Source organism: Scyliorhinus canicula, chromosome 12, assembly GCF_902713615.1.
Source record: "Scyliorhinus canicula chromosome 12, sScyCan1.1, whole genome shotgun sequence".
Taxonomy (NCBI): Eukaryota; Metazoa; Chordata; class Chondrichthyes; order Carcharhiniformes; family Scyliorhinidae; genus Scyliorhinus; species Scyliorhinus canicula.
Genome location: NC_052157.1, coordinates 161,621,941 through 161,632,102, shown reverse-complemented (window position 1 = coordinate 161,632,102; position 10,162 = coordinate 161,621,941).

The window sequence follows — 10,162 nt, the reverse complement described above, 5'->3', positions numbered from 1 at the left end:
ATAGCTCTGAGCCTGCAGGTTCATGAAGAACATCGGAGATGATCTTTTGTTGTAATAATGAGGGAGTGCTGCGTAGTTTGTGCTGTTCAATATAAAATACTGGCCTGGTGTCTCGAAGGGTAATGTTGAAGATCCTATTCAAATCGGAGCAAAGAATCATCTTCATACCCAAGCTGACATTCCTCCCTTTTGCAGATGAGATGTTAAACTGAGGCCTCGCCTCCCACTCTCTGGTGGCTGGAAAAGATTCCCGAAACTATTTTGAAGAAGAGCAGGAGTTATTCCCCATGTCCTGGCCAATGTTTATTCTTCAACTGATATCACAGAAGCAGATTAGTTAGTCCTTAACGTCCTGTTTGTGGGAGCTTGCTGTGCACAAATTGTCTGTTGCATTTCCAACATTACAGCAGTAACTATAGAAGTACTTCACTGACTGAAGTGGTTCGCGGTATCCGGAGCTTCTTGAAAGGCGTGAGAAGTGCAGATTTGTTCATTCCCCTCGACTAACCTCGAGAATATAACAGCAATCTGTTCCACCATTCTACTTGGATTGTGGCAGATTTAACTCCATTGACCCCTCTTTGATCCATACTACTAGACTTTTTAAAAAAATTACAGTTTCCATGGCTGCAGCCAATTTACCCCCAGCACCACATCCTTTTTTAGCGAGAGAATTGCAGGTTCCCACTACCCTTTGTGGAAAAGGTACTTCCTGAGTTTTCTTCTGAACAGCCTAGTTTTAATTTTAAAATTATTCCTCTTGTTTTGGATTCCACTGCAAGAGAGAAAATAATTTCTACAGTCTGTCAAAACCCGACATCATTTTAAACACCTTGGTCAAATAACCTTAAACCTTTTAAACTCTGGATTCGATCTATTCTCACAATTTGACTCTGTAACTGGCCATCCATCGAATTCACTATTCTGAGGGGCTTGATTACTGTGATGGGATGCTGTATAACTGGGATTTCACTTTCATTGTGATATTAACATCAGTCGATGTTGGGAAGAATAATGAGCCTGTGGATTACATTGTTGCCTGTTGCTGTGTCACTTTCAAGAGGAAGCTGGACTGATTCTGGCCTTGAGCGGATATCTCCTACAGAAGGTAAGTGTCTTTATTCATAACTCTTGGTCAATCTGATGATCTTTATTAGTGTCACAAGTAGGCTTACATTAACACTGCAATGAAGTTACTGTGAAAATATCCTCGTCGCCACACTCCGGCGCCTGTTCGAGTACACAGAGGGAGAATTCAGAATGTCCAATTCGCATAACAGCACGTCTTTCAGGACTTGTGGGATTTTCACCCGGAGGAAAGCCACGCAGACACGGGGAGAACGTGCAGACTGCACAACCAGTGACCCAAGCCAGGAATCGAGCGCAGGTCCCTGAGACGCTGTGAAGCAACCATGCTAACCACTATGCTACCGTGCCAACCATTTAGACTGGCTTCCATTACCTGAGGATGTTGTAAAATGTCTGCCAGAGTATTTACTTATTGGCTATGTGTTTTTTTTTTCTCTCTCTCTGTCCCTCCCAACATTACACAGTGGGGTGAGGGCAGTCATATTCCTCCCCGTGTGTGCGTGGGTTTCCTCCCACAGTCCAAAGATGTGCAGGTTAGGTGGATTAGCCATAATAAATTGCCCTTAGTGACCAAAATTTCCCTTAGTGTTGGGTGGGGTTACTGGGTTATGGGGATAGGGCGGAGATGTTGACGTTGGGTAGGGTGCTCTTTCCAAGAGCCGGTGCAGACTCGATGGGCCGAATGGCCTCCTGCACTGTAAATTCAATGATATTTCATTACGGTGTCAGGCAATATGGTGTATAGCAGTTTTTAATGAACTAGTTGGTATTTTCCTGCCCATCAACTTTTTGTGTTCACGTAAAATGGAGGCGTGGAAGTATGGGATAGGACTCATCCGAGACATTTTCATTGCTCCATTTTGGTGCCCATTTCAGCAAAAAGGCAGATAGATGTAATTGAAAAGTGTGAGTTTACAGAAAACTCTGTTCTCACCTGGTGTCCACAAGTGAGCTGTTCAGCTTGAATCGCTAGAGTGCAAAGGAGAAGGGGCACTCACAGTTACTCCTCTCATCCCAATAAGACTGACAAAGCATTATGAGACACCAGCCACTCCAGGCTGGCGTTGCAAATTTGGCGCAGGCACATACTAGGTTCCTGTTAATTTGTGTTTCTTTGGACACAATTGTACAGTACCGTGCTTACCTACTTTGTCCTCCGCAGAACACTTGGTCTATTGTTAAGAGTTTAATTTTCTCCTGTCTCTGGTAATACACTTGTCTCACTGGTGCTGGCCACATATTCCTGAAGCATTCCCTTCTGCTGCAATGTCTATGGGCTGCAGTGACCTCTGGTGGCATATGAGATTGAGAATTGTATCATTTAAAAAAACTTATTTTTTCTACAATTTTTTGTTTTACATACAATGAGCACAACCAAGCAGGGAATAGTGGGGGGAGGTTGCTGTTAGTGCCATGCTGGGAATAGTGGCGGTGGGGGGTTGCTGTTAGTGCCTTATTCAATAGTAAATGTCAATTTGTCAGCTAAACCTTTCTTTTGCCGCCCCTCAAAACCTTGTACTCTGGTTTAACTCAGTCATTCCCCCAAAAGTTTCTCGATCATTCACACTCTCTGCATATGTTCGATTTGACCATGAGATTAGTTTCTGACTGTGCCGTCTTAAATGGAAGGCTCTTATTCTTTTTTTTAAAAAGGTTTATTTTTAAATTTTCAGATTAATAAAAGATAAGTCATTTTAAAACAAACAAATACCCCAAATCTGGCCACCAGTAGACCTGGGTCCAAATCTGCACGGAGTATCTCCGAAAGAGGCTCAGAGGATTGCCAAGTTGGGACCGGACCAAAACGTGTGAGTGGTTAGCCAGCCCCCGAGAGCAACACTCACATTTATCTTCCACCCTGGGGGGAAAATCAGCTCATCCTTGCTTTATCCGCTACGTCCTGTGCAAACTTTTTTTTTTAAAATAAATTTTATTAAGGGGCAATTTAGCATGGCCAATCCACCTACTCTGCACATTTTTGGGTTGTGGGGGCGAAACCCACGCAGACACGGGGAGAATGCAAACTCCACACGGACAGTGACCTAGAGCCAGGATCGAACCTGGGACCTCAGCGCCGTGAGGCGGTTGTGCTAACCACTAGGCCACCGTGCTGCCCCGTCCTGTGCAAACTTAACCGAGCACATGAAGACATGGAGTTGACCCTGTGAAGGGCCTTATGCTGTACATCATTAACCAGAATGGGAGCCAATTCATCCTCCCATTCCATCACCTCACTCAATGGAGTAGACCCCATTGAAAGGGATATGACTAAAATAGCCCTGCCCCGGCCAAGGACAGCATTTTCAACAAGGAAGAGGGTGGCGCCAGGGGAAAGAAGGGATAAACCGTGCGAGAAAAATCACAACTTTGAAAATACCTGAAAAGATTGCAACCAGATAGTTGGAATTTCTCCTCCCCGCTCCTTAAAACTAGCAAACCCCTCCACAAACCAGGTCTCCAACCTCTCCAGATCCTCCTCGACCAAAACTTAAAATGTTGAGTTCAAACCCGCTGGCAGAAAAAGGTGGTTGTTGCAGGTGGGGGCTAGTGAAGCCATGGAACAGAGCTTGACTTGCTGCCTGAACTGCTCCAAATTCTCACGGTGGACACCACCACGGGACTTGAGGAAAATCTCACTGGAGAAAAAGACGGTAACTATTGCACGAAGGCTAGAAACCGTGCAGGAGCTCGCTTCCATTTGTCCCCACATGGAACCACGATTGCTAATCCAGCACAATATCTTCTAAATATTACTGTCCAAGAGTAAAACAATAAATTGGGTCGGGCCAGGTCCCTCGATTGTCTGTCCTATGGAGCAAAGCCCCATGGATTCTTACCCGACCAAATAAAGGAAGAACATTAATTTGTTGACTTTAACAGAAAAGGACTTGGGGAGAAAAATGGAGAGACATTGAAAGAGGAATAAAAATCTCAGGGGCATGTTCATTTTGATAGTCTGAACCCTGCCTGCCATGGATGGGGGTAGGTTATCCCACCTTTGCACGTCTGTTTTGATACTGTCCACCAGATTAGTGTCATTTTAATTTGTGAAGCAAGGACCAATGGTGGGCCACCCGGAACCCAAATAGCAAAAGCTTGTCTTGGCAAGGCAAAACGGGGAAGCCTCCGTTGGGCTCTCTTCCTCAGGGAGGAGACATTCACTCTTGGCCAAGTTTAACTTGTAACCAGAGAAGGAGCCAAAATACTAAGCAATTTAATTATCTGGTCCATGGAGGGCACTGGGTCCATAATATGGAGACGGTCATTCGCGTAAAGGGACACCCGATGCTCCACCCCTCCCTGATTTATCTCCTTCCAATTTATAGAGGACCTCCGTGCTTTAGCGAGCGGTCCTATTGCCAAAGTGAACAGGAGCTGAGAGAGTGGACACACCTGTCTTGCGCCCCTGTTCAACGGAAAATAATCAGAGTTTAGGACATTGGTATGAACAATGGCGGTGGAGGCCCTATCCAGTAGTTGAACCCAGGCCAAAGCTGAACCTCCCAAGAATCTCAACAGCTATTTCCATTCCACTATTGAATGCTTATTCAGCATCTAGGGAAACAATCACCTCCAGTTTGGGCACCGAGCAGCGGGAAAGGATAACGTTTGGCCAGGTGAAGTATATTGGCCGACAGTTGTCGACCCTTGATGCTCTGAGATCACCTCTGGGAGGTAGGACTCTAGCACCAACACCCTGAAACATTACTTAATATCTGCTTTCAAGAGTAAGATAGGTTGGTACAACCTACATTCTGTTGAGTCTTTGTCCTTGAGAATCAAGGAGATAGAGGCCTGTGGGACGGTAGAGGGCAACGAACCCCAGGATAAGGAGTCATTAAACATGTCCAGAATTCGAAAGCGCGGGTTTCCTCTGGTTTCCCGCGCGGCGGGGGTGGAGATGGTGATGGGGGAGGCGGGGCCTTAACTGGTTCTTCCCCGCGCTGGAGCGGTGCCTGGAGGAGGGATAGATTGGGGGATGATCCCACTTCGGGAGGGGTCGGGCTATTGGCGGGAGTTTCCGGGGTCAGTAGAAGTTAGCTGACCCATGGAAGTACAATGGAGGATGGTTCGCGGCTGGGAGGGTTCCTAGCCTGGGGGGGAAGGGAGGGGGGGAAAGGGGAATACCGGGTTGCTGCTGGTAGGGTCAAGAAGGAACTGGTGGGGGCTGGGGGGACAGAGGTGAGGGGTTGTCGTTATGGGGACGGGGTCGGGCAGGGGGTGCTGGCCTGGGGCGGGCAGTCGACGGGCTATGGCTAGCCGACGGGGGAGGGGGGCGGGACGCCCTCTGATCCGGTTGGTCACCTGGAATGTGAGAGGGTTGAATGGGCCGGTGAAGCGGTCGAGGGTACTGGCTCACCTGAAGGGGCTAAAGGCAGATGTGGCAATTCTTCAGGAGACCCACCTGAGGGTGGCGGACCAGGTCCGCCTGAGGAAGGGATGGGTGGGGCAGGTTTTCCACTCTGGGTTGGATGTGAAGAACCGGGGAGTGGCGATTCTGGTGGGGAAAAATGTGTTGTTTGAGGCATCGGAGGTGGTGGCGGATAAGGGGGGTAGGTATGTTATGGTTAGGGGCAGGCTACAAGGAGAGAAGGTGGTACTGGCTAGTGTGTATGCCCCAAATTGGGACGATGCGGGCTTTATGAGGCGTATGTTGGGACGGATCCCAGATCTGGAGGCGGGAGGTCTGATCATGGGGGGGGGGGGACTTTAATACGGTGTTGGATCCTTCACTGGATCGGTCCAGCTCTAGGACGGGTAGGAGGCCGGCGGCGGCCAAGGTACTGAGAGGGTTTATGGATCAGATGGGTGGAGTGGATCCATGGAGGTTTGTGAGGCCGAGGGCACGCGAGTACTCTTTCTTCTCCCACGTACACAGGGTCTACTCTCTGATAGATTTCTTCGTGGTGAGTAGGGGACTGATTCCGAGAGTGGAGGAGGCCGAGTATTCGGCCATTGCAATCTCCGACCACGCTCCGCATTGGATAGAGTTGGAGATGGGGGAGGTGCGGGACCAACGTCCGTTGTGGCGGTTGGATGTGGGGTTGTTGGCGGAGGAGGAGGTGTGTAGGAGGGTCCGGGCAAGTATTGTGGGGTACCTTGAGGTGAATGATACGGGGGAGGTTCAGGTGGGGGTGGTCTGGGAAGCCCTGAAGGCAGTAATTCGTGGGGAGCTGATATCCATCCGGGCACACAGGGAGAGGAGTGAGAGGGATAGAATGGTGGGAAAGATGCTGGAGGTGAACAGGAGGTATGCAGAGGCACCAGAGGAGGGACTGTTGGGGGAGAGGCGCAGCCTGCAGGCTAAATTGGATTTGCTGACCACTAGAAAGGCGGAGGCACAGTGGAGGAAGGCACAAGGGGCAGTGTACGAACATGGTGAAAAGGCGAGTAGGATGCTGGCTCATCAGCTCCGTAAGCGGGATGCGGCTAAGGAGATTGCTGGAGTGAGAGACAAGTGTGGGAATGTGGTGCGGAAGGGGGTAGAGGTGAATGAGGTCTTCAAGGACTTTTACGGGGAACTGTACCGGTCAGAGGCAACGGGGGAGAGGAGGGGAATGGAGAGGTTCCTTGACAGGCTTTCTTTCCCGAAGGTGCAGGAGGAGGGGGTGGAGGGGTTGGGTGCGCCGATTGAGCTGGAGGAGCTAGTTAAGGGGATCGGGCAGATGCAGTCAGGGAAGGCACCTGGGCCGGATGGGTTCCCGGTGGAATTTTATAAAAAGTTTGTGGACCTAGTGGGCCCCTTGCTGGTGCGGACACTCAACGAAGCGTGGGAAGGGGGGACTTTGCCTCCGACAATGTCGCGGGCGCTGATCTCGTTAATTTTAAAGAAGGACAAGGACCCCCAGCAGTATGGTTCATACAGGCCCATATCTCTCCTCAATGTGGATGCTAAGGTGCTGGCAAAAATCCTGGCCACCAGGATAGAGGACTGTGTGCCAGGTTTTGTGCACGAGGACCAGACAGGTTTTGTGAAGGGAAGGCAGCTGAACACGATTGCTGAATGTCATTATGATTCCGGCGATTGAGGGGGAGGCTGAGATAGTGGTGGCGCTGGATGCGGAGAAGGCCTTCGATAGAGTGGAGTGGGGGTACCTATGGGAGGTGTTGGGGAGGTTTGGGTTTGGTGAAGGGTTCATTAGATGGGTAAGGCTGCTATATGAGGCCCCGATGGCGTGCATGGCCACGAATAGGAGGAGGTCGGAGTACTTCCGGCTTTACCGAGGGACCAGGCAGGGTTGCCCCCTGTCCCCCTTGTTGTTTGCACTGGCAATCGAGCTGCTGGCGATGGCGTTGAGAGATTCAGAGAGGTGGAGAGGCTTGGTGCGAGGTGGAGAGGAACATAGGGTGTCGTTGTATGCCGATGACCTGTTACTGTATGTGGCGGACCCGGTGGGAAGGATGCCGGGGTGATGGAGCTGCTAGCTGAGTTTGGGACCTTTTCAGGTTATAAATTAAACTTAGGCAAGAGCGAGGTGTTTGTGGTGCACCCTGGAGACCAGGAGGAAGGAATTGGTAGGCTCCCGCTTAGGCGGGCAGGGGAAAGCTTTAGGTACCTGGGGGTGCAGGTGGCCAGGGACTGGGGGACTCTTCACAAGCATAACTTCACCAGACTGGTAGATCAGATGGAGGAGGAGTTCAGGAGGTGGGACATGCTGTCGTTGGCGGGGAGGGTACAGTCCGTCAAAATGACGGTGCTTCCGAGGTTCTTGTTCCTTTTTCAGTGCCTGCCCATATTTATCCCCAGGGCCTTCTTTAGGAGAGTGACCAGCAGTATTCTGAGCTTTGTGTGGGCACATGGGACCCCGAGAGTGAGGAGGGTGTTCCTGGAGCAAGGAAGGGATAGAGGCGGGCTGGCGCTGCCCAACCTTCTGGGGTACTATTGGGTAGCCAATGTGTCAATGGTGCGTAAATGGGTGATGGAGGGGGGAGGGGCGGCGTGGAAAAGAATGGAGATGGCGGCATGTAGAGGTACGAGCCTGGGTGCCATGGTAACGGCACCGTTGCCGCTCTCCCCTAAGAGGTTTACCACGAGCCCGGTGGTGGCGGCGACCCTAAGAATCTGGGGACAGTGGAGACGGCATCGGGAGGGAAACAGGGGGCTCGATGGAGGCTCCACTGGGTGGCAACCATCGGTTCATCCCGGGGAACACGGATGGGGGATTCAGGGGGTGGCAAAGGGCGGGCATCAGCAAATTGAGGGACCTGTTATTGGCGGGAGGTTTGCGGGCCTGGGGAACTGGAAGATAAATTTGGGCTCCCCTAGGGAACATGTTCAGATACTTGCAGGTAAAGGCGTTTGCTAGGCGACAGGTAGAGGGATTCCCTCTGCTGCCCTCACGGGGGACGATGGACAGAGTGCTTTCAGGGGTGTGGGTCGGAGAGGGGAAGGTGTCTGACATTTATAAGGTAATGCAGGAGGTGGAGGAGTCGTCAGTGGAGGAGCTGAAGGCTAAATGGGAGGAGGAACTCGGGGAACAGATAGAGGACGGGACTTGGGCGGATGCCTTGGAGAGAGTCAACTCTTCCTCTTCATGTGCGAGGCTTAGTCTCATCCAATTTAAGGTGCTGCACCGGGCCCACATGTCCGGGACTAGGATGAGTAGGTTCTTTGGGGGTGAGGACAGGTGCACCAGATGTTCGGGGAGTCCAGCGAACCACGCCCATATGTTCTGGGCATGCCCAGCACTGGAAGAATTCTGGAAGGGGGTGGTGAGGACGGTGTCGAGGGTGGTTGGATCCAGGGTCAAACCAGGCTGGGGACTCGCGATTTTTGGAGTTGCGGTAGAGCCGGGAGTGCAGGAAGCGAAAGAGGCCGGTGTCCTGGCCTTTGCGTCCCTGGTCGCCCGTCGAAGGATTCTGTTACAATGGAAGGATGCATGGCCCCCAAGCGTGGAGACCTGGATCAGTGACATGGCGGGATTTATAACATTGGAAAAGGTCAAATTTGCCCTGAGAGGATCAATACAAGGGTTCTATAAACGATGGCAGCCTTTTCTGGACTTCCTGGCTCAGAGATAGGTAACTTGGTCAATAGCAGCAGCAACCCGGGGGGGGGGGGGGGGGGGGGGGGGGGTATTATTGTAATGTTTATTCTGTAACTTTATAGTGTGTTAATTTGCGTTGTTGTTAAAATGCTGGGTTGTTCATGGGGATGGGGCGAATGTATATGATTGTTAATATTGTTATTTTCGGTATTTTACTAAGGTGCGTCAATGTTGTATAAAATCAAAATTTTTCAATAAAAATTATTTTTTTTAAAAACATGTCCAGAATTAAAGGCACCAGCAACTCCGAGAACATCTTACAGAATTAAATCAGCAAACTGTCCAGGCCAGGAGCTTTGCCAGTCTGCATCAAACCAATGCATTTTATAATTTCATCTGGATTTAACGGAGATTCCAACTCCTCGCTCCTCTCCACCTCCATAGCTGGGATGGATAGGTTGTCCAAAAAGTAAGTTATGGTCAATCTCTCCATTGGAGGCTCCAATCTATAGAGGTTCCAATAGGACGTCCGGTGGCGGCAATGCGGGAGCTAACCCGCACGTTCGGCAAGCTCCGCTTTTTTTGGACTTTCGGGCTCTTTTAAGAGCCCGCACGGCGCTGTTTCAACTTTTCCCCCGGGGGGAAACACAGCCAGTGTGCCCAGCGGCCGGTGGATGGACTGGACTCGCAGTGGAGCGATCCAGAAGTCGGTATTACCACAGAGAAAGGCGAGAGGCAGAAAAAGCAAGATGGCGTCAGGCGGGGCAGCAGCAGCAGCGTGGCAGCTGTGGGCGCGGGAGCAGCAGGAGCTGCTTCAGCGATCCTTCAAGGAGCTCAAAGCCGAGATTTTGGAGCCGTTTAAGGCCTCGCTGGACAAACTGGTGGCGACCCAGACGGCTCCAGGCCGGGGAGATCGGGGGAGACTGCGGCACAAGACTTCGGAGAATGAGCGATGAGCTTTTGGGCCTGGCAGTGAAAGTGGAGTCGCACGAGGCACTGTACAAGAAATGGTGGGCGAGAATGGAGGAGATGGAGAACCGCTCCCGCCGGAAGAATCTACGGATTTTGGGCCTCTCGGAGGGCTC